Below are 23,044 nucleotides of genomic sequence, written 5' to 3'. Positions count from 1 at the left end.
GCGCCTTGATGAAACCTCCCAAGCAGCTGGGACTATAGGCGCCTGCCACAACACCTGGCCATTTTCTTGTTGAAGCTGTCATTGTTGTTTAGCTGGCCCGGGCTGGATTTGAACCCGCCAGCCTTGGTGCATGTGGCTGGCACCATAACTACTGGGCTACGGGCGCCAAGCCAGAAAAACGGTTCTTTAACAGAGATCCACAATAACACTAGTTTAAACAAGGTAGAATTTTATGTCTTACTAACATAACTCCACGATGCCAGAGGTCTCAGGCTGATAGGGCTGATCCTAACAATTGGGGTTCCTGGTAGCTGTGCATTCATTATCTGAATTGGAAGTAAAAGTGGTTAAAACACGAACATATTTACTATTGTGGCTGGGCACTTACAAACTTAGTCCCCACTCAAACATCTCACTCTGCTTAGCACTAGCATCTCTCCCATCTCAGGTTTGTTTATGCAAACTGATGGCAAAGGAAACCTACAAGCATTGTCAAAGTTGTAGAATTTCTGAAGTTGATGAGCATGATGTTGGAGAGCTTCTGGGGTCTTGCACACAGTGGCTAGCAAATCAAGGCTTCATCTGGCTTGGCAGCCCTTCCTAAATAATGTTTAGAAAGATGACTTAGTACTCTGGAAGAAAATGATTTGAATGTCATAAAGCTCAAAGTGGTCCAAAGAATTCAGGAAACTGTGATGAATGAAGCCTTTAAGTAGTTAGGATCCAAAAAGACCTAGTCAGGACCATTAGGCAATTTTGTGGGAAAAACAATGGCTTCTCAAATTAACTTTTTATATTCCAATGTCTTCATTTATTTTCTGCTACTATAACAGAATACCACTGACTGAATGATTTACAAGCAATAGAAGTATATTTGGCTCAACAGTTCTGGAGGCTGAGAAGTCCAAGAGCATTGCTCCTGCATCTGGTGAGAGTGTTAGTCCTGTGTCATCACACAGTGGAAGGCCAAAAGGCACAAGAGCCCCAGAGAGCCAAACTCACTTTTATGACAAATCCACTCTCTTGATAATGAAATTCCTTGATAATGAGACTAATGAATAATGAGGGCTCTACCCTCATGATCTAATCACTTCTTAATACCATCACGATAGCAATTAAATCTCAACTTTAGTTTTGGAAGAGACATTCAAAACCATAGCACTAAGTATGAGCTCATTAATCTACGAATTAGCACATCAACATAAATTCTGTTATGTGGAAGATATAAAATATGTATTTTCATAGCTCTAAGTTCATTTTTTAAAACAAAACTCCAATTAAATGCTTTTTCTCCAATTACTAAGAAACATTAGTTCCTAGTACAGAGGACTTGTGGTAAGAGTGCCATTTCTCTTGGAATAATGAGCCCCCTCTACAGGGTGTCCAATGTCTGTCTCACATGTCAGGCAGTGGGTGTGGTGGTGGGACCCACATCACCTTATTCCTGGAGATGGAATCTACAACAAGGTTTGGCTCAAGTAGGTATTGAATGAATGAAGGATCCTAGTGATTCCTCTCTGACCAAGAGCAGGACACTGGACAGAATTCCTACTTACCCAACAGTGATCAGACTTGCCTAGAGTCTCTAGGTAGGTAAGTAGTGCTCTTACCTACCTCATTCTCTTTTTTCTGCTGAAGATCACATGCCTTGCAGGAAGCCCATAGTTCTTTCCTCCTTGCACCCCCATTGCTGCTCCCCTCATATGGGCCTCTTATCCCTTTTCCTTGGTGGAGTCTTCCTACTGCAGGGCTTTGAGCACTCATAAGACCTCTGAGAGAAATGTTCTGTTCACATTCATGGGGGTCATCCCTATAGAGTGGCTGAAGTTGATTTGGGTGGGGGCAGAATGGGAGTAACATTGGCTGGTGCTGCAGGGCCCAACAGATGAAGTGTTTTTAAATCCTCACAACAAGCCAAAGAGGTAGGTCCTGCTATGTTGCCCTTGTTACAAAGCAGAAGCTCAGAGAAGCTGGGAGGTATCCAAGGCCGTGCTGTGGGTGGAGCTGGGAAAGAAGTTCCCTTCTGACTTTCTATCTTGTTCTTCTGCTACTGACTAAGCAGAGAGCCAGGCTGATAGCTATGTACACCAAGGCAACCAGTTCTGGAAGCATTTCTTCCCCTCCCTGGGCCTCTATGTTCTCCTCTGCAAAATGGAGACAGACCAAAATGCACATAGCAGGAGCCAAGGAAATGCTAGCTGCACACCCACGCTCTGCTGGGGTTGTCTAAGAATGGCCTGGAGCCTAGTCTGGGAGCTTGTATCTCAGAGGAGGCAGGAGCACAGCATGGGTAGGAACTCAGGCTCCCTGCTCCAGGTGTAAGTGTGTGACCTTAGCCAAGTTACTTTACCTCCTGAGTCTGTTTCCTCACCCAAATAAGGGAGCTACTGAAGTGGAGCTACTTATGTCTGCCTAATAAGGAGGGTGAAGTGCCTGACTGCTGCAAGCACCCTTCACATTCATTCTGCTAAATGGAACAAGGGTAATCCCTAGCAGGGTGCAGGATTCTGTCCTGAGAGAGATCCTCTCCCCTTGCCCTGTCTTCCAGCCCTCAGGGGCCTTTGTGTCCTGGAGACAGGAAACGTTATCTTCTTTTCACCTGTGAGAAAATAGAGAGGAAGTTCAAGTCCACAGAATGTGGAGTCTTAAGGAGTCTTGAGGCCTCTGGCCTTAGGGAAGGTGTTTTAAACTCAAAGACCTCTGGAGATCAGCCAGGTGACTTGGATGTGGCTATAGATCAATAGCTAGTGGCTGGGCCTCCAAGAGCTTAAAGTCCTTACAGGTATTTTAACTCCAAAAATTTCTGACTTTTTGCTCTGCTCTCTAATCAGCACAAACTCAGCAGCCTGGATTTGACCTTCAAGCAGTAAGTTTGAGACCCCGGCTCAACCCTGTCTTTACTGAGCTTCTGCTTTGTGCAGCATGCCCACCCCTCCTCGATGACAAGTGGGTTCTCAGCAGCAGAAGTCTCCTGGGGCTGGCTCTGCTGACAGTAATCCCTGATCAATTCCTGGTTCTCCTCCAAAAGGCCTGTGCCCTCTCAATCAGCATCATTCAGAACAGTCTCAAATGGTTAGGCCACAACTGCCCTGCTCTCACAGGGCACTGTGGCTCAGAAACCTCCCCCCGCTAAAGCAGGCAGAGGAAAATCACTCTTGAGTACTCCGCTCACAGATTACCTCCTACAGGAGCACTTCCTTAAATCCCTTGGCAGGCCTGGGTCATTGCCCTGGGTGTTTAAGCACCATAGGGCTTTCACAGCTAACTTTCACATTGCAACCCAGTGTCTAACCCAGCACCTGAGCCATAGTGGGCATTCCATAAATAGGCACGAAATGGGTGAATAAACTCACCTGCTTTGTGACTTTGGAAGGAGAGTAACTTCACCTCTCTGAGTTTCTTGGGTTTTTTTAGCTGTAAAATGAGTTGTGATGAGGGAACATTCAGAGAATGCATGGTGTGGCAGGCTGAAGACGGCTCACAAAGATACTTGGCGTCCTATTCTGATCCCTGCAACCTGTGACTGTTCCCTTATGTGGCAAAAATAAAAAATAAAAAATCCTTGCAGATGCAATTCAATTAAGGTCTTCTTGAGATGGAGGATTGTCCTGGGTTATTTAGTGGCCCAGAATGCAATCACAAGGGTCCTTATGACAGGAGGTCCAAGGAAGAAAGCAGGAACTGTGACAATGGAAGTACTCATTTGTTTCTTGCCTCTTCCAGCTTCTGGAGGTCACCACAGGGTCATGAGCCAAGAAATGCAGGTAGCCTAGCCGGAGAAGGCAGGGACCAGAATCTCCTCTAGAGCCTACAGAAGGTACCAGCTCTGCCGACAACCTGACTGCAGCCCAGTGGACTTCGAACCTCTGGAACTGTATAGAACAAACAGGTGCTGTTTGAAACCACTACGTTTGTGGTAATTTGTGCAGCCCTAGGAATCTAACACACAGGGATGGTAACCAGCACACAGTTGTTAGTACTGAGACCCCACAGGATCTCTCTATTTGCATGTGTGTCCCTTCCTCCTCTCACTCTCTGGGACACCCAACCCCTGCTCAGCCCAGGGCTCCCTTCCTGCCCATCCATCAAAGCCTGTCTCAAATGCCACCTCCTCCAGCAGCGCCTGAGCTGTGGCCCCAAGGAGGCCAGTCTTATGAACTTCCATCCCCAGCCCTGAGCACAGGGCCATGTCCCCAGTCACATAAATTTGATACCTATCCATCTAAAACAAAAGCAAAAAGTGAAAAATACCAATTGCAAGGTCAGAAAATGGGCTCTGGTGGACCTGGGCTTTCAGCTGCCTTCTCTCCCTCTCCGGATGGAGAGGCTAATCTCTGGGACCCCTGTGTGGAACCAGAAGTCTCCCAGGGAGGCCTCTTCATCTTCTTCCCCATTAGGGTTCCTAGAGCCAGGCAGCCTTAGGCTTGCCCTAGGAGCAAGTTAAAGTAAGGCAGGGAGGGCAGGAGACCAGGCCGTGGTGGGGTCTAGGGAGCCCTGGATGGATGAAAGGGGCATTCCCATTTGTCTAGCTTCAGACCTAGAGTAGTTACAGCAGTTTCTGCATGACAGGACCTAGGCTAAATGCTGTATACACGTAATTCCTCTCAGCAACCCCATTATGGTAGGTACTACTATTATACTGACCAAGACTCAGAAAATTAAGTGGTTTGCCGAAACCACCCAGCTGCACAGACAGGTGGCAGATTTAGAAACCAAATGTGTCTCCCCCAGAACCTGTGTGCTTAAAACAACACAGGGCAGTCCACATGGTGATCCAGCTCTGTCTTGCTCTTTATATTTGCTCTGGGAGGCTGAGCCTGGTAGAAGGACTATGGGTGCAGGTCTTGGTTCTGTCACTGTAGTTCTCAGACTGTACTTTGTGAACCTAGACAGGTGACTTTACTATTCTGTGCCTAAGTTTCTTCATTTGTAAAACACGATGAGGCTGACTCACAGAGAGGGTGCCAAGATCAAAATGAGGGTCTATACAAAAGCAGTTTAGTGCCTGACAGAGTAAGGGGACCAGGCCTATCGTAACACCTGATTTTATAGGCAAGGAAACTGAGGTTTGAGAGAGGGGATTCACTTGTCCCAGATCACTGGGGAGCACACTTTGACCACCCTACCCCTGCCCCAAAAGTGAGTAGAGTAGGCTTCCATGGGGCAGTGAACAGGGTCCTCTTCATCTACCCCAGAGGCCAGGTGGGATTGGAGGCCTCCCAAGCAGATGGTAGTTGGGCTCCCACCTGAGCCATGCTGAACAGAAGTCTTGGAGCAATAACTGCTCAGAGGTCTACAAGTTAATAGGTTCATCCGCTCACTTACTCATTCAACACCTCCCTGCTTAAAATCTGCCAATGGCCTTCTTCCCATAGCTCTAGAATTGCAACCAAATTCTTCACCAGGCCCTCTGCAGCCCTGCAGGCTCTGGCCTTCCATTGTGACTCTGATTTCAGTGTGCCCACTACTTGTCCCCTTGCTCATAGCCTTCTCACAATTCCACTTACCAAGTTGTCTCTCATCTCAGGGCCTTTGCACTTGCCATTCCTCTGCCAGGAATGCTCTTCCTGCCAGGTGTGATGGCATGCACCTACAGTCCCAGCTACCCAGGAGGCTAGGAATCACTTGAGGCCAGGAATTTGGTCCAGCCTGGGTGACAGAGTGAAACCCAATTTCTAAAAAAAATAATAACTAAAAAAAAGAATGGTCTTCTCTAGGCTCTACCCATGGCAGTTCCTTCCTGCTATTTAGATCTTTGCACAGATAGGCCTCCTTCTCTCACCCCCAACTGAGTAGCTCCATCATCACTTCACCTGCTGATTTTTTTCCTAGCACTTATTGCTCTTTAAAATTAACTTCTTTATGTATCTAAGCATTTGCCGAAACCTGTCTGTCTCTTCTACCAGTATGCCAACTCCATGACAGCAGGTCTCTCTTGATTCCTCAGCGGCCAGTAAGGTGCCACATGCCCAACAGATGAAGAAATTTCTGTACAGCCTTTGGAGTTTTGGAAATGAAAATGTTTCTTAAACTGTGAAAGGGTGGTCACAGGTGAGTACCAGTGGTGGGGGCCTGATTGGACACTGGAAGCAGTTGAGGGCAGGATGAGGGTCTCAATACTCCGCCTGAGGCTCCAGCGCCGGCTCCGGAGCCCCTTCCTGGGAGGCTTTAGAGTACTTTACCGCTGCACCGGATCCCCCTGCAAAGGCCGGCCGCCGGGGTGAGCGCAGTGCAGTGCATGGACCGCCAGGGGGTGCTGTTGGGGCGCACATGGCTCACTTGGCGCCCGGGCCGCCAGCGAGTGCAGCCAGGCCGCCCGGGAACTTTTTCCTCACGCTCTCGCTCTGCTTCTCCCCCCGCGCGTCGCCCGCCCGCCCGCCTGTCCGCTCTTCCTGTGCGGAGGAGATCGCATTTCCCCGCGGCACCCGCGGACACCAGGCAGGCCCGGCCGGCTGCGCGGCCCGGGCCCGGTCCCCGCACTGCCGGCTCCCCGCGCCTCCGGGCGCCGCCCCCGCTCACGGCTGGGCAGGGAGAGGCGAGTTGGAGAGCGCGGCGAGGGCGAGAGGTGAGGCGAACAGGCCGCCCTGCCAGCGGCCCGAGCGCCGGCTCGAGGAGGGGGCGCCACGGCCCACCCTCCTTCCTGCCTGGCTGCGGGCCGGCCAGGCCGCCGCGCCTTGACCCCCATGGCCGACCGGGCCTCCAGGCCGCGAAGTCGCAGCGCCAGACCCAGGGCCCCCGAGTGAGCGTGAGCGCGGAGGTGAGCAGCGAGCGCCTGGGCGCAGGGCCGCAGGGGACGCTGCTGCGGGGCGGGGGCGCGCGAGGCGTCGGGATCCCCGGCCCCGTGAGGAGTCGAGGCAGGGTGGAGGGCGAGCGTGCACGATGGGTGGCGATGTGGGGACCTCGAGGCCATTGCTTTGTGTGGCGTGGGGGGGGGTGCGCCAGGTCACCGGGTGGCCGTCTGGGGAGCTGCAGGGTGGGGGCGCCCTGCGCCGCGGCTGAGGGTCTTCTAGAGGATGTGTGCGGCCGGTTGGGGTCGGGTGGGGGCGTGGGGCGCGAGAAGCGAGGGTCGATTGTGGTAGTGCCGAGGCGTGGAGCGTTTGCAGAGCGTGGGGTGGGGACGTGGGGGGCATTCGCATGGCGCTGGGGGCCGGAGAGGAGCTTTGTGAGTGCGTCCAGGGTGAGGGCCGGGGAGCTTGTCGGTGCGTGACTGGGGGTCCGGGGTGGCCGAGGTGTGGAAGCCAGGGCCGTGAGGGGCGGTGAGACCCGTGTGTGGCGAGATGGGGTACGCCGGGCTTTCGGCGGTGTCCCCACCCGGGCAGCGGCGCCGGGGCCTGTGTGCAGGCCCGCGGCCGGGCAGGAAGCGAGCCCCCGCGACCTCGGGAGCTGCGTGGCGACTGGGCCTGGGGTGTGCCAGACCGTCTTGTGACGTCACGAGTGGGGGCACAGGAAACGCGAGCCTGGTGCCCACCAGACAGCGGTGAGGCCAAATCCGCGGCACCGCGGCCCTTTTCTAGGTAGGCTCCTGCGACTTGTAGGTAGTTGACCCGGGAGGAGAACATGGGGGCGAGTGTGGCGGGAGCAAAGAGGTGGCAGGATGTGGAGGGTGACATTTGGAGCGTGATCGCGCCAGGGGACTCCGAGAAGAGACGGAGGGGAAGCGAAACAGCCTGAGGCCGCTGCTCCCCAGCTTCCTGGGGCGCCTGTTTCCCAGCGAGCGGTTTCCCTTGCTGAGAAATTTTGGTCCTTCTCAGTTCCATGCCTGGGGCCCGGAATGCGGGCTGGAGCCGTACTCTTCTTTGGGGATCCCTGGATCCCTAGGGGAGCAGCGAGGCTCCGGCACTGAATGGATAAAACCGAGTGTAACAATGCGCAATTGGGGGGCTGGGGGAGGGGAGGCAGCGCGCTTGAATGGCGGAGCTGGCCCAGCGCTTCCCAGCACGCCTCACTCCCTCCTGCAGCGCCTTCCTGGCGCTTTCAGAGGGCCCTGATTCAGAAACCCACGCGGGACCTGCACTGTTCCCTCCCACCCAATGCCCCCGCCCATTTCTTTTCCAACACATCAGTGTATTGAGAATCCAAGGGCATTACATCTGGTTGCAATCCAGTTTCAAGCCGCTGCTGGGCTAAGACCTCGCGCTGACGTCAGATCAGGGGAATTACTTTTTATTTTATCTTTTTTTAGTTGTCTGCTGCCCTGGGAGGGGGGCGGGGTAGGCCAGGCGAGCTCTGAAGTGGAGGCGCCAGCGCGATGGGAGCCCAGAGCTGGGGGACTCTGCTTCCCTTCCTGCCACCGCCCCTTCCATTCTCCACACAGATCTCGCTCTGCTCCAGGTCAGGCCCACCCCAGGTGGGGGCCAGCCCTCGAGGCAGACAGAGTGCAAGCATCTCCTGACCACACAGCTGCGGAGGTTTCCCTGGGATCTGAAAGCTAGAAAGTAATCTAGTTTCCCACCCCTCCCCCCCTCGACAGCTTTTTGGGTATCTGAGGCCCAGGACCAGGAACCAGGAGAGTTGGTCTTTTGGGTGACGCAGGAGTGGACACAGTCATTCTGATCTCACAGCAGGCTCAATTCCAGAGTACTGGCAAAAACTCTCACAATTAAAAGCCTTGGAGAGCAGGAGAATGTATCAAGGGTGATCCTGGTCCCAAGAGCCAACTGTGGAGTGAGCAGTATAGGACTTTTCCCTACAGCCAGCCACTATTCCCCTTCTGCCAGGTGGGGAAAACAACCTCTCTCTCCCATGGACCATGCAGCTTTTATAGGCAGGGACCCTCTCTTACTCTTTAGACCCCAAAGCCTAGACCAATGGCTTTGCTTTCAAACTCCTGCCTGTGATTTACAGTAAGAAGTACAATTTGGGTCACAATACCATTCACTGAAACAAATGTTTAGTTAAATAACTAACTACAATTGTCTGTGCCTCTTTGATACTTTCTGTTATAGTCTCTTTGATTTTTTTTTTAATTGCTGGTTTCAACCCCCTAAATTAATTTCTCAATCCACAGATGGGTTTGAAAAACAGGCCTTAGAAATGACTCTGCCATCCAGTCATTCAACAAATGTTAATTGAGACCATAACAATTTTTCCCTTTTTTAATTACTCAGGAAGCACACATATGTGTTCTTATTGTGAAAAATGAAAATAACCCAGAAGTTTATACAGCAAATTCCCTTGGCACCCTCCCACAGGTAACCCCAGTTGACACTTTGTACCTGTCCAGACTTTTTGGGAAGGTACTTAATGCATACAGGTGTGGTGTGTACCAATACAGACATAGCTCTTTTTTTTCCCCAAACAAAAATATAACAGTAGCTCTCACACTGTGACTTCTCTTTTCCTCTCTGTTTGTCTTGGAGAGATTGTAGGTGAGGGCCTTCAGGGGAGGCTCTGGGTTGACTTCAGGATCCACCACATATACTGAATGAGTTATTTACTGCTCTATGCCTCAGTGTCCCCATCTGTACAATAGGAGGGTGAGGGTATGGACCTCACAGGACTGATGTGAAGATTTATTTTTTTATTGTATTTTTTTTATTGAGACAGAGTCTCACTTTGCCACCCTCTGTAGAGTACTGTATCATCATAGCTCACAGCAACCTCAAATTCTTGGGCTCAAGCAATTCTCTTACCTCAGCCTCCCTAGTAGCTGGGACTACAGGTGCCCACCACGATGCCTGGCTATTTTTTTGTTTGTTTAGCAGGCCCAAACAGGGTGATCGAACCCACCAGCCCCGGTTCTTGTGGCTAGAACCTTGACCACTGAGCTATGGGCTCCCAGCCTGATGTGAAGATTTAATAGGTTAATGCATATAAAGTTTAGAATAAGGGTTTGTCCCAATCAATGCTGGTTGCTATCTTTATTGTATTATTTCCACTGTTTTATTTCTGTGGCAGCCCACGTTCTTACCTCGTGGCTTTAACAGCTGCCTGTGGCCATGGCATGGATGTGTCTTTTTCCTTTCCAGCCCAGTGTGTGTCTCCACAGGTGCAGGTGCAGGCAACTGCAGTGGTATACACAGAGTGGTGTCTCTGTGGGAGAAGCACCTGGGCCCAAGGGAATGGGAATTTTCTAAGGACCCACTGTTTCCAAAGTCCTGTGCTTAGTGCTGGGTCCAAGCAGGAAACATCCCTGCACCTGCCTCCAAGGAGGTCACTGCCCAGTGGATGATTCAAGAAACAGATATACCTTGGCTAGAGCTGGGGTCTTGGTGGAAGTGGGGACTTCATGGAAAGGGAGCTCTAAGCAGGTGCTTCAGGCACAGTTTGGTAGGAAGGAGAGGGACATTTCTGGCAGAGGGGGCATAGGAACAAAGCAAATCTTTGGAGGCTGGCAGGGATGTGTCCCGTGCTGTGGCTAGGAAGGGAGGCCTGGGCTCAGAAAGAATGGTGGTGGAAGAGGCCAGGCTGTTGCTTTGGCCTCCTCACTAGCCTCCCTGCCTTCATCGCGCCCCCCTCCCAGGCACACAGCAGATGATGGTCCAGGGCCCCTGCTGCCTCCTGAATAAAGTCCCATCCGTAGTCCTTCCCTCACTGCCCAGGGACCTTTGGGTGTCCTTTGCCTGCTATGCCATCCTTCAAGCCCTGTAACCTCCTGCCACAGCCCACCCCTCCTTCTCTGGTTGCTGTCATGTGCCTCCTTAGCTCTGTGCATTTGCCTGGACTCTTCTCCCACCTGGATGCCCTCCACCTTCTTCCTTGCCTCCTAAGACCAAAACAGACATCCTGCCGCCTCCTCTGACCTCCAAGGCAGAATGAGTCATCTCCCTTTGTCTATACCCCTGGCACAGTGCTTATCACAGGATTATCGGCAGTCTGTCCTGTCTGGCCTCCCTACCAGGCTGAAGCATCTATGCCTGAAAGCAAGTCTCCTTCCTCTCTCAGGCCTAGTGCCAAGGGTGAGGCCCAGAACACAGGGCGCTCAGAAGTGCTTCCTGGCAGAAGGGCCAGGTGAGGTGGAGAGGGGGAGAACCCGGACATAGTTTCCTGTGGGCCCCTTGATCCTAGCAAGAGTGTGTGCTCTTTGTGGGTTCTGTGCTGTCAGACTTTAGTGATTAGAGTAGGGGGCTGGGGAGCTGGGGCAGCACCCCCAGTCTACTCCCTGAGTGGGCTGAGAGAAACTGGCTCATCCTGTTTCCCCAGGGACTAAGGCAGAGCTGTGCCCTGTTCGGTGGGTCACTGAGGATCTGAGATTGGAATGTGACACAGGAGGGTGGGGGAGGCAGGGCTGGAGGTACAGGCTGGGGCTTGGCTAGTAAAGGACAGATTTTGCTCTAAGGTTTATTGAAGAGAGAGAGAGAGAATGTATGTGTGTGTGCTTGCGCGCACGCGCATGTGCGCAGCTGGGAGGAGACGGTGTAGAAAAGGAAAACTTTGGGGCAGAGAGACAGGGTGGGAGGGTAAGGGATGTGGGGGTGCTGAGGGGGGCAGAGAGCAGTGGAGGTGGGGGACACGGGAGAGAGGGAGGGAAATGTTCTCATTGCTGGACACTAAGCTCAACACCAGGAGGGAGGGAAGCCAGGGGACCCAGGCCTTGATGCTAGATGCTAGGCTTAAACACTCCCTGGGTCTGCCGCCTCTGTCCCCAGAGATGAGCAAGCTTATGGACCAGCCTTCAAATCTAGGGGCCAGTTACGTGATGAGCACCCAGGTTTTGCACAAAGGGAACAGGCTGGGACAGAGAATGCATCCAGCGTACTGACAAGAGGGAGTCCTGAGAGGAGGGGGCAATGATGCAGTGGGGTATAGGGCAGGACCTGGGGGCTGTTAGGAGCCATGGAGGTGGGAAGCCAGGGCTGGTAGGTCATTTGCCCTCTCCGGTCTGGCCTCAGTCTCATCTGTAAGTTAGGGGAAGGTTGTCTATTTTCAGAGGATGGCCTGTAGGCCCATGTCCCCACTCCTTGGGGTGAGGGCCTGGGAACCCCATGGGAAGGGTTCATTCAGAGCATCTGCAGACCCATAGCTGGGGGGCTTAAGGAAGAACCAAGTGGAGCTTGGGCTCACTCTCCCAGAGTTGCTTTCTTGAAAACTGTGCCCATCTGGTGGGTAAGATAGGGGTCAGGTAGGGAAGAAGGGAGTAGGTCACTTTCTTCTTTGGGCATCACTTTCCTCTTTTGTCAAAACTGTGAACATGAATTAGAGCAAACAGTAAAGGTGATGATGATGTGGGTGTGTTTTGTGATCTGGAAAGCAAGGAGGTCCTGTAACTTGGTCTCCTAAATACAGGCTTTGGGATCAGGCCAGGCTGGATTCAAATCCAGGTTCCAGCCGCTCTCTCTAAGGCCCTATTTCCCTCCACTTTAAGATAGGGATAATAAAGGCCCTTCCAGGTTGCTGGTGCACAGTACTCAGTAATTTGCTGGGCTGTTTATTCATATTGCTAAAGGACTTTGCATGTGTCAGACATAGCTGTTATACTTTGTCGGTTCATGGTAGCTTACCTTTAACCCTTACCTGTGGTGACATTAACCAAAATGAGGAACTTGGTGTTTGTTTCTTTTCTAGCCAGGTTGAGGCAGATGGGTTGAGTGGATCTTTTTACTCATGGGGCAAGTGAGAATTACAGTTTTCTGGCCAGAATTTCTTTACCCAGAAGGACTTTGCCTCAATAGTGTGGTTAAACCCCAAGAAACCATCCATCAACTTGTAACTTGGGTGGCAGCATAACCACAAACTCACTCATTCATTCATAAACCACCCGCTGGACCCAGAGGGTACTGGGAACACAGCCTGAAGTTCTAATGTAGCATAGTGGATGCGCACGTGTACTTTGGACTTTGCCTGAGTTCAGATCCGGGTTCTACTACTTACTAGCTTAAGCAAGTTACTTATCTCCTTTACTCAGTTTCTTCGTTTGTAAAATAGGGGAAATAATAGAATCTACCTCATAGGGTTGTCAGCAGAACTAATACATCTGAGATCATACAGATAAAGTACTTAAAACAATGTCTGGTACATAGGGAAGTGCCACAGAATGGCTCCTTCTTTTTATGGTCATTTTTATTCCTGTCCTTGAAGAATCTCACGGACCAGCTTTATGCTGGGTGAGCTTGTCCTGACCAGGGCCTCGCTGTGAGGGACAGCATCCAGAAAGGGATGCCAATGCAGCCTGACTCCTTGAATCAGACACCTCTGTTATAACTGAGAGATGATCTTTGCTCAGCTGCTAGGGCCTAATGATGGGGAGGTCCCATAAGGCCTCATACACCAAGAATAAGGTGCCAGGTAGGCTTGACACTTTAAGAATTTGGTATCAAGCATAGAAGCCAAAAGTGTTTTCTTTCTTTCTTTCTTTTTTAAAGACACAGGATCTATGGGCGGCACCTGTGGCTCAGTGAGTAGGGCGCCAGCCCCATATACCGAGGGTGGTGGGTTCAAACCCAGCCCTGGCCAAACTGCAACAAAAAAATAGCTGGGCGTTGTGGCGGGTGCCTGTAGTCCCAGCTGCTCGGGAGGCTGAGGCAAGAGAATCACATAAGCCCAAGAGCTGGAGGTTGCTGTGAGCCGTGTGACGCCACGGCACTCTACCGAGGGCAGTAAAGTGAGACTCTGTCTCTACAAAAAAAAAAAATAAATAAATAAAGAGACAGGATCTCTCACTCTTTTACCCAGGCTTAGAGGGCAGAGGTACAATCATACCTTACTGCAATGTCCAACTCCAAGGCTCAAGTGATCCTAATCCTCCTGCCTCAGCCTCCTGAGTAGCTGGGACCTCAGTCGCCTGTCACCATACCTGGTTAATTTCTTTCTTAAATCTTTTGAAAAGTTGGGCTTTCGAATATTGTGTTGCCAGGCTGGTCTTGAACTCCCAGCCTCAAGCAATCCACTTTGGCCTCCCAAAGTGCTGGGATTACAATCATGAGCCACCATGGCAAGCCTCAAAAGTGTTTTCTGACTGAGACATCTTTATTTGCAGAGGCTGGCAGGCCACCTCTGTATGGCCTTAAGCAGGTCCCTCAAACTCTCTGAGCCCCTATTTTCTCATTGGTAAAATGGCAAAAGTAATAACACCTAGTTCACAGTTTTGTTTTTAAGAGGATCAAGTAATGTAGGGCCTTAAAAGCACTTAGCTAGGCCTGGCGCCTGTGGCTCAAGTAGTTAAGGCACCAGCCACATACACCTGAGCTGGCAGATTCGAATCCAGCCGGGGCCACCAAACAGCAATGACGACTGCAATGAAAAAAAAAAAAAATAGCTGGGCGTTGTGGCAGGCACCTGTAGTCCCAGCTACTTGGGAGGCGAAGGCAGGAGAATTGCTTGAGCCCAGGAGTTGGAGGTTGCTGTGAGCTGTGATGCTACGGCACTCTACCCAGGGAGACAGCTTGAGGCTCTGTCTCAAAAAAATAAATAAATAAATAAATAAAATATAAGCACTTAGCTAGTGCTGGGCACAGACAGAGTACTTAGTAAATGTTACCTATTAGTGAGAATGAGAATTTTTTTTCTTTTTTTTTTTTTTGTAGAGACAGTCTCAAGCTGTCGCCCTGGGTAGAGTGCTATGACATCACAGCTCACAGCAACCTCCAACTCCTGGGCTTAAGTGATTCTCTTGCCTCCACCTCCCAAGTAGCTGGGACTACAGGCACCCGCCAAACAGTTTTTTTTTGTTGTTGCAGCTGTCATTGTTGTTTTAGCTGGCTCAGGCAGGGTTTGAACCCGCCAGCCTTGGTGCATGTGGCTGGCGCCGTATGCACTGAGCTACAGGCACCGCCAGAGAATGAGAATTCTTAAAAAATGTGAAGTAAAAACCACCTGGAAGATTTCTTCTTAGGGGCTACAGCTTCTTGGATATGTGCAGTTATAAACCTCCCACTACCTGAAAAGGACAAAGAATTGCTACAGTGAATGGACAAACACTGAAGCCCAGAGAGGCTTAGCTGCTGTGGCAGTCACCCAGCAATCTAGCCATGGGCGGGGCTGGGGGGGGTGTAGTACGGGGTACCGGAAGTGGGTTTCAGTCTAGGACTTTCTGACACTTGGTATTTACTCCTTCAGCAGCAGCTTTGATGCACAGCTGAAGTCACATAGGCTTGTCTTCTGGAAGCTTCTAGTTGATAAGGAAAATGAAATTTGTGCATTATTGTGATAAGAGATAAAATGCAATCATCTGTTCTTTTAGAGCGGTAAAGCATACATTCACTCTTTCCAGGGGACACTGCTAGTCTGTGAAGCAGTGGTGCTCAGTCATGGTGATTTTGTGCCATGGGGCATGTAGGCCATGTCTGGAGGCATTTTTGATTGTCTCACCTGGGGAGACACTGCTGGCATCTAGTGTGGGGGGGCAGGGACGCTGCTCAGCACCCTGCAATGAATCCCCACAACAACACATCAGTTGGCCCAGGATATCCATGGTGCTGAGAGGATGGGAAGCCCTGCCCTGGGTAGGCAGAGGGGCCAAGTAGCCGGCCCTTTTGAATCAGACAGCCTGGTGGGTAAGTAGGGTATAGGGATTTAATTGTAATTGTAAGTTAAGAAGGAAAAGGCAGAGGGCAGGAAGAATCTTGCGGGCTTTCCACTCCTTTGAGGGGTGGTCTCTGGGGAGGTCTTTCCAGTGGAGGACACAGCCCAGGCAAAGGCTCAGAAGCAGAAAACCAAAGGGTGTATCTCTAGTAGGGCAGACATCAGAAAAAGACCTGGCCTCAGGGGACCTAAGAAGTAGCTTCCAGAGGTGGGAAGAAGATAAAGGAGGGGAGGTGCTCTCCCCTTTAGTCTGGGTTGAGGGAGCTACAACCCCTCTATGTGCTCTGAGGCATAGGTCAGGTGTGAGTGGGGGTACCCTAGGCCCAGGTGATGCCCTCCAGCCTGGGGCCCAGTCTCTGCTCTTTCTGTTATACACATTCCTCTGATAGTTGGGAAGGAGAAACAGGAAAAAAGAGAAAAGAGGAAGAAAAATATTTTCATTTCAAACATAGATAGGGATAGAAGAGGTGGGAAGGAATCTGGTTTATGATACCTTTGAGACAAGCTCAGAAAATCCCCACTGTGGCCTGAAATAGCACTAAAAACAGACGTTTTGGCAAATCAGACTTAAATGAGTAGCTGTCTCTTCTTCAGTCCAGCAGGATGTGGATGGACTTGGCTTTGTTCCCTTGGGGTGACACTGTCCCCTGGGGCCCCCACCCTGCCTAATTAAACTAAGAGGCCCTGATCTCCCAGACAGGACAGGAGCCTGAGGAGCTCAGCCTGGCATCCTCTGGGCTCTGTCTGAGGGCCAGAAACAGTGGGAGATGGTGCTGGGCAGGAGGGTCAGCTGGGCAAAAGCAGAGGTGGGAAAGGCCTGGTTCCTCTAATAAATCAGTATCTCTTTAGATGCTGAAAGGGATGGTGGAGAAAAAGCCACATTGAATGAGTGCCTGCTGTTGTATCAGACATTGAGCGGTTCTCGCTAAGCCTTACTGGATTATGAAGAAAATTGTAGCTCAGACAGGTTAAGTTACCTGCTTGAGGTCACACAGCAACCATGTGGCCAGAGCTGAGATATCACATCTGTCCTCTTGAGCTGCAAAGCCAGGCCATGCCTGCTGCTCAGTCCCTTTCTCCTGTTAGTCACTCATCCATTCAGGAAATAGTCCCAGGCTGTGAAATAATCCTGTGACCTGGTGGGAAGTTTTTAAGTCTTGGAGTCAGATAGCCATGAGATTGCATTTTGAATGGGGCAGTTTTTGTTCTTATGGCTTTTCCTCTTAGAGCCTGCTGTTTCCTCATCTATCAAGTAGGCATAATCATGCCTTTATCCTGGGGATTCTGCAAGGGTTAAACTCAGCAAAGGGGTTGGAAGGGGAAGAGGGAGGCCCAGGCAGGTCCCTGGGCCACCCAGCTTGGCAGGGTACAGTGAAAATGCCCTGGGTAGGAGCCAGGCAAGACTGTGGTATCTCTGTGCTGTATCAGTGTTGGGTTTCTTTATTTGAAGGAGGAGAGAGGGCAGACTCCCTCTGCTCTGCAGGTAGAGAAGGTGGTGTGGAATGCGGGTGTTTATTTTTCTTTGCTTGTGAAAGCCCTGTTTCGGCTCAGGATGACTCTGTAGGGCTTCCCAAGACACTGCAGTGGGTGCCTGCATCTGCACGCTCTGGGGTATCTGCCACACAGAAGAATCTATCCAAATGTCTGCCCAGGATGGGCACTGAGAGGGCATACACCAAGTGAGGCCCCTCCCCCCAGTGCAGCCTGTAAGCCTGCATCCCAGTGCCTGAGATACTTGGGAGTCCCTCAGAAGAGTGAAGGGTGGGCGAGGGCCACGAAGCCAGGGCATCATCCCTCCACCTCCTCCAATTAGGCCCTCTTGGTCCCATTCATCTCCTTATCTCTAGCAGCCAGTGGGTTGCTGGGAAGGCAGGGGTAGCCTTCCTGATTGACAAACAAAACAAGGCTTGCTCACAAAAGGAGGGGGGAGGCTGGCTGGGCCTCTCCAGCTCCCCTCCCCCTGCCCCAGGCATCTCTCCTGCCCCACCCAGCTGGCACCCTACATTCTGAGATGCAGGGAGGGGCCTCCAGAGCCATTGTCGTTGCTCCAGCCACCTGGGCTAGGAGCCCCTTGCACTGAAGAGGTGGATTCTAGGAACCGTGGTGTGGCCAAGAGGCAGCACTTGTAGCAATGGCCGCCTCCTTCCCTTTTGCTGGCTATGCAGGCAGCTTGGAGAGGAAGCCCTACCGGCAGGTAGCAGAGAAAGACATAGGATCCAGGGGGAGCAGCAGAGAAAGCAAACAAACAGGGCTTTGTGTGGCTGCAGATTGACGTCTCAGAAGGGAAGCCAGGCCTGTGGTAGTGGGAGGGGGAGGAGGGGACCGCAAACCGGGCCATTGCTCTGGGCCTGAGATAGGCGGCTGGACCAGCCCAGACAGGGCGCCCAGGGGGCAGGGAGTGCCACTACGTGTGGACAGGCATCTGGAGTTACAGCTGGCCAAGTCCCAGCTCTGCTACTTCACTCCTTAACAGATCTGGGCTTGTTTGCCCACCTAATCTGGGCAGTCTCACACGCAGGACTCACACGTAAGAAGAGAGTCATCTGGCCTAGCACAGTCAGTGCCAGCTCCCATTCTACTTTTGCCACCGCGCCCCCACCCCCTGCCCTGGACCCCGTGGTTGCTGACAGGGCACAGAATAAAAGGGAATCAGGGTCTCTCTAAAGAGCTGCCAGTCTCACTGGGTCTCCTGGAAGAGCAAGACTTCTGCTTTAGACCTGTGAGCATTTTGGGAGCTTTGGCAGACAGGCAGCTGTTCTGAGGGAATCGCTGTCCAATAACAGATGCCCGGGGTGTAGGCGGGCAGAGGTTGGCATCTCAGGTCCCCGGGTCTGGGGAACCAAACTGTCCCCTTTTCACTGGGGGCGGGCATGTCATATTCTGGATCCCAGCCAGGGCAGCTCCCACCCGGCCCAGCCCACCTTTCTGGGAGCGGGGATGGCCCGGGCCTCTCTGGAAGGGTTAGGTAGGTGCTGTCAGGCCAGACTCGCCAGCAGCTCCGTGATCGCCCCTAGGGCCATTTCCTCTCCTCTCCCCGACCTCGAGAGAGGGCGGCGAGAGGGCAAACGCCCGCGCTTCCAGCGGTCCCTCCCCACCTCTCCCCTCCCGCGGCGCCCACCATCTTGGCCGCGCCAGGCCTCCGCCGCGGTGCGGTCACACAGCCCCAGCCCGGCCCGCGACGCCGGCGCTGGGAGGGGGCCCGCGAGCTTGGGGTGCCAAGGCCGGGCGGGGCGGGGCGGACCGGACCGGACCACTCCGCTCACCTCGCCGAGGCAGCGCCCGGGCCCGGCATGCTCCGCGGGGCCGCGGGGCGGAGCTAACTAGGTCCTGCCCCCTGGCGGGTCCGGGGCTTTTTCCGGGAACGCTGAGCCATAAGGCGGTGTCCTCCACTACCGGTGTTGGGGGTGGTACTCTCAGGGCCCCCGACTCGGCACCGCTTCTGTCCTCCCCGGATGCTTGGGAAAAATAAGTGAGAGCCTGTGCAGGTTATCGGTGGGACAGGCTGGTCACTGTACCCAGCAGGGGTCTCAGCTGCTTCCAGGGGCCAGGATAATAGGGACGCTAGATACCGTTCCCCCATCCTCTGCTTCTTAGCTGCGGGCTCGGGGCCTTCAACTCCGGCCTTCCCTGGGACTGCCTGTGGGCCCCGTCAGGGTCTAGCCTCTGCCCAATAGCCAGAGAAAGGAGGGGGCCAGGAGTGCACACCTCTCCCAATCCTGGCCCCGCCTCCCTCCAGCCCCCTAGTTGGCAACGGATGGACTGTCTGGCCTGGAGGCACATTCCTATCTTCTGAGATTGGGTACACCGCCTGTCCTGTAGGCAGCCCCTTACAGAACTTTGCTGCCAACGAGCCCTGCCCTCCTGCCAACACTGCCATGTCCCAGTTCAGTCTTCTCGTGCCATAAGTCCTCAGTTGCTCACTTTGCTGCTGCTTTTCCCCTTCTCAAGATGCACAGATTGCGCTGATGTCTGTCCCCTCCTACTTGTATTGGGCAGGCAGCTAAAGTTAATGCTGTCCTTTGGGTTTTGGAATAAAGGCTGAGTGCTGTCCTTTTGCTTTCATCCCTCCTCACCCAGGGCACATGCACAAGGAGGGTGAGAATGAGCTTTGATTACAGCAGGAGGGGGACTCAGGATTGCCAGCAAAAAGAAGTTCCCAGTCCTAAGCATTTTGTTCTTAATAAAATCATCAGATTATTAATATGTTGGTTGTATCTAAAAGTATAGGAAAACAAGTAAAAAAAGTTATAACCTCATCACCAGGACATAACCACTGCCAGTGTATTTCTGTAAACCACTTATGATAAAAAATAATGGAGTCATGCTATAGACACTGTATTTGGTCTTGTAAGGCACTTGATGGTTGTAATAGCTTTTTCCCTCACTACAAAAGGAGAGCAGGCTTATAGACTTTTGGGAAATGTGACAAATTAAAAGAAAATACACTCTCAGCCTCCAAAGACAGCTGGAGGTTCATGGGGTTTTATGTTTTGTGACTTTTGTCGTTTAGGTATGCTGTCACTCTTCATGTACCCACCTTTGATATTCTACTTTTCTTACTTAATGCTATATAATGTCCCCCCTGAACCATGATCTTGCATCAGAAACAAGGCAGATGTTTTTATTGTTGTACTAGGTATTCACTTTCTGACTTTGTTCATCCTCTCTAGCTGCAAGATTGCAGAGGAACCCTTCCTCATTGCCACCAACCTCTGATAAACAGCCTGGGCTGGGGTCCTGCTTGCTAGGAGCCCAAAGAGGCTGTCTGTCTCACTCAGACCAGGCAGGTGGGACATGGAAGACTTATGGCTCCTTGCTGAGATCCAGGCTCCAACAGCAAGGAGCTTTATTCTGGGCCAGCTGTGCAAGGTTTCAGGGAGGTCTCAGTCCCAAAGGCCCCTTGTTTGTCCCAGGACCCACATCTGCTTTGACTTCCTTGGAGTTGGTTTCTGCTGAACTGGGCTCCTCAGCCCCTCCTCTGGCCCCTGCCTGGAGGCATGCAGGCCTTGCATTGGCCACAACCTCACTCTCCCCAGCTGCCCCTCCAAGCTAGTTTCAAGCTACTCTTGCCCCTGTCCACCCCTGCTGCCAACCCTACATCTCCCTCATTCCTGAACAGTTCAATTCTAACACATCTAAGCTGTGCATTTGTAGACCTTGGGAAATCACAGTTGCCAGGGATGGATTGACATTTAAAAGGCATCCAAGGCTTGGGGAAAAAAGCTGAAGCAACAAGGGAATGCAGGCCTTGACTCTTAAGTGGCAGCTGGATTCAGTGGATGAAAAAAATCACAGAATGCCCCTTTTCTCCAGAATAATGGCCCTGTAGAGGGGGACTGGGTATGACATAGACATGCTATGCCCCGCCTGGCCACCACCTGCCACCACCACAGTGCACTCTCAGAAATGAAAAGATATGTTCTCAGCCTACAACCAATGGCCCTGTGAATTATATTCTCTTAACAGTTTTATTCTTCATAAAATATTTAAGACCTGTTTCACTTTACCTGTATGAAGGATGTAGCCAGGTTGGGGCCAAGATTGATGCTTTGAACATGATTTATGTATCTGGATTTGCTGTTGTGAGCAGGGTGCTACCTGTGTGTGTAATTTAAACAAGTGGCAAGATGGGTGTGTATCTATGTGTTCCTGGGCTTAGGAGCCTGCCACTATGTGGCGCGTGTCTGCATCTGTGTCAGTTTGGGGGGAGGTATTACGTGGAGGGGTGATGGTTCTTTATGATTGCTGTATTCTCATGTCTTAATCTTTGCATGTTGGATTGTTGAATATGTGCCTGTGTGTCTGTGTGTGTGCACATAATATGTGAGTTCATGTTTGTGAATATAAATGAGGATGCTATGCTGTTAGGTGGTTTTTGTGTTTGTGTATGGTATATATGGAACCAGTGTGTGGTGCTGTGTGTGTCTGGGTTGGGCAGAAATGAGCTGAGGGGTAGGTTTGTCTGAGTCTGTCATGGGTGCTTACATATGGAGTGGTATCTGCAGCAGGCCATGTGTGTGGTTTGTGTGTCTGTGACTCAGTATCTCTCTGTGTTTGTGTGTATGTGTGTATGTTGTCCTGTGGTGTGTAGCCTGGGGCATTGGCCACTGGCTGACTTGTCAGAGCATCAGTCTTTCCATCAGGCACTGGGCTCTGGGAAGAACAGGGTGCTTGACAAACCTTGATCCTGTTGGCCCCTATGTGGCTGGGCCTTAGGTCCAGCAAGGATGGGCTTAGGGAGCTAAGGGGACACTGACAATCCTGACCTTTTCCCAGAAGAACTGGGCCTTCCTGTGGCTCAGAGACCAGAAGGGAGGTGGTAGTCAAAGTGTTCCAGGCCCAGTCTCACACATGGAGTGACTGAGGTCTAGAGAGGGCACAGCCAGGATCCTAATGCAGAGTGGGGCTCCTACTCCAGTGCCGTGCTCTGAGGCAGCTCCTGCCCATCCCTGGGTCTGTTTTCTGACATACAGTGGCTCGTCACACATAAGCTGAGGGCTCATGGCTGACTTAGAGCATCAGGACTAGAGTGATCAAATCACAGAGGAAGCTGGGGTTTGTCTACCACCACTCAATGAGTTAAGTAAGCCAGACTCAAGAACAGCAAGGAATGATGGGAAAATTCCCACTCTCATATCCCCAAATCCCAGGGATGGGGTTGACTCTGTTCTTCTCCCAAGGTTAGCCCTGTCCCACATGGCGCCTAGTGGCCAAGAAAGTGACAGGCAGCCCTGTAACAGCCCCGCTACCCCTCTTAGTAGCTAGTGTGTCTGTCACTAATTCCTAATGAGGCTGCCCAAGGGCTCCCCTGAGACAGATACCTTTGCAGACCAGCAGGCTGTTGAGAGGGTGGGCTTGGCTGCAGGGTTGGGCTGAGAAATGAGGCTGAGCTCTTCCCCCGCCTGCATACCCTAGGCCAGCTCAGCTATGGAGATATGGAGGCCTCACTTGGTCCCTGAGCCAGCTGTGAGGATGTTGGAGGACATGGGGAGGCAAGAAAGCCCACACCAGGCACACATTTTTCTTTGTCACTGTGACTGTGGTTATAATACTTCCATCTGGTCAGCATCTATGCTTGCAAACCTACTGTGTGCCAGATGTAGCTGGACAAAATCTCTGTCCTTCAGCAGGTGTGGCCAAGAGAAGGAAGACGTAACCAGTCAAGTTACTTGAGTCATTATGCATTCATGTATCGGACTGCACACTGATCACACCTAGGACTGAGGTTATGAAAACACAAACAGAGCTTCTCTCATGGAGACCGGGAGTCCTGTGCCTAGGCTGGGGGCCGATCTAACACCCTATAAAGGCTCAGCCAAGACTGAGGAATCCGGAGATCCAGATTCTTGCTGTGTGACCTCAGGCAACTGCCTACCTTCTCTGGGCTTCTCACAGGCTGGCAGCTTCCTTCTAGCTCCATCATCTCTGAAGTAAACTCAGGCAGTCTATGTCTCTTTTTCAGTGCTTTCTGTGCTCCCAGCCAGGGCCCTTAAGACTTCTGAGGGCAACAACCTTGACTTTGGAATGCTGCAAGCATTGCCCCAGGGGATGTTTGGAGCCAAGCACAGCATCACTGCCTCAGGCC

General features: G+C 51.9%; 1 protein-coding gene across 6 annotated transcripts in view; it reads left to right on the top strand.

Moving 5' to 3' along the window:
- Positions 1-6,342: 6,342 nt before the first annotated feature.
- The window catches only part of RAI1 (retinoic acid induced 1), a 120,044-nt gene continuing 103,342 nt past the window's right edge, over positions 6,343-23,044 (top strand). For 5 of the 6 annotated variants that reach the window (XM_053570675.1, XM_053570672.1, XM_053570663.1 and 2 more), the window contains exon 1: positions 6,343-6,757. The gene's annotated coding sequence lies outside the window, so the exon portion shown is untranslated. Of the gene's footprint in view, positions 6,758-7,196; positions 7,515-23,044 lie in introns of those variants that run through there. The other variant, XM_053570666.1, reaches the window with a different exon arrangement.

This window comes from Nycticebus coucang, chromosome 18, assembly GCF_027406575.1.
Source record: "Nycticebus coucang isolate mNycCou1 chromosome 18, mNycCou1.pri, whole genome shotgun sequence".
Taxonomy (NCBI): Eukaryota; Metazoa; Chordata; class Mammalia; order Primates; family Lorisidae; genus Nycticebus; species Nycticebus coucang.
The sequence above is the reverse complement of the archived record's forward strand: the minus strand, read 5'-3'. Positions and strand labels throughout refer to the sequence as shown.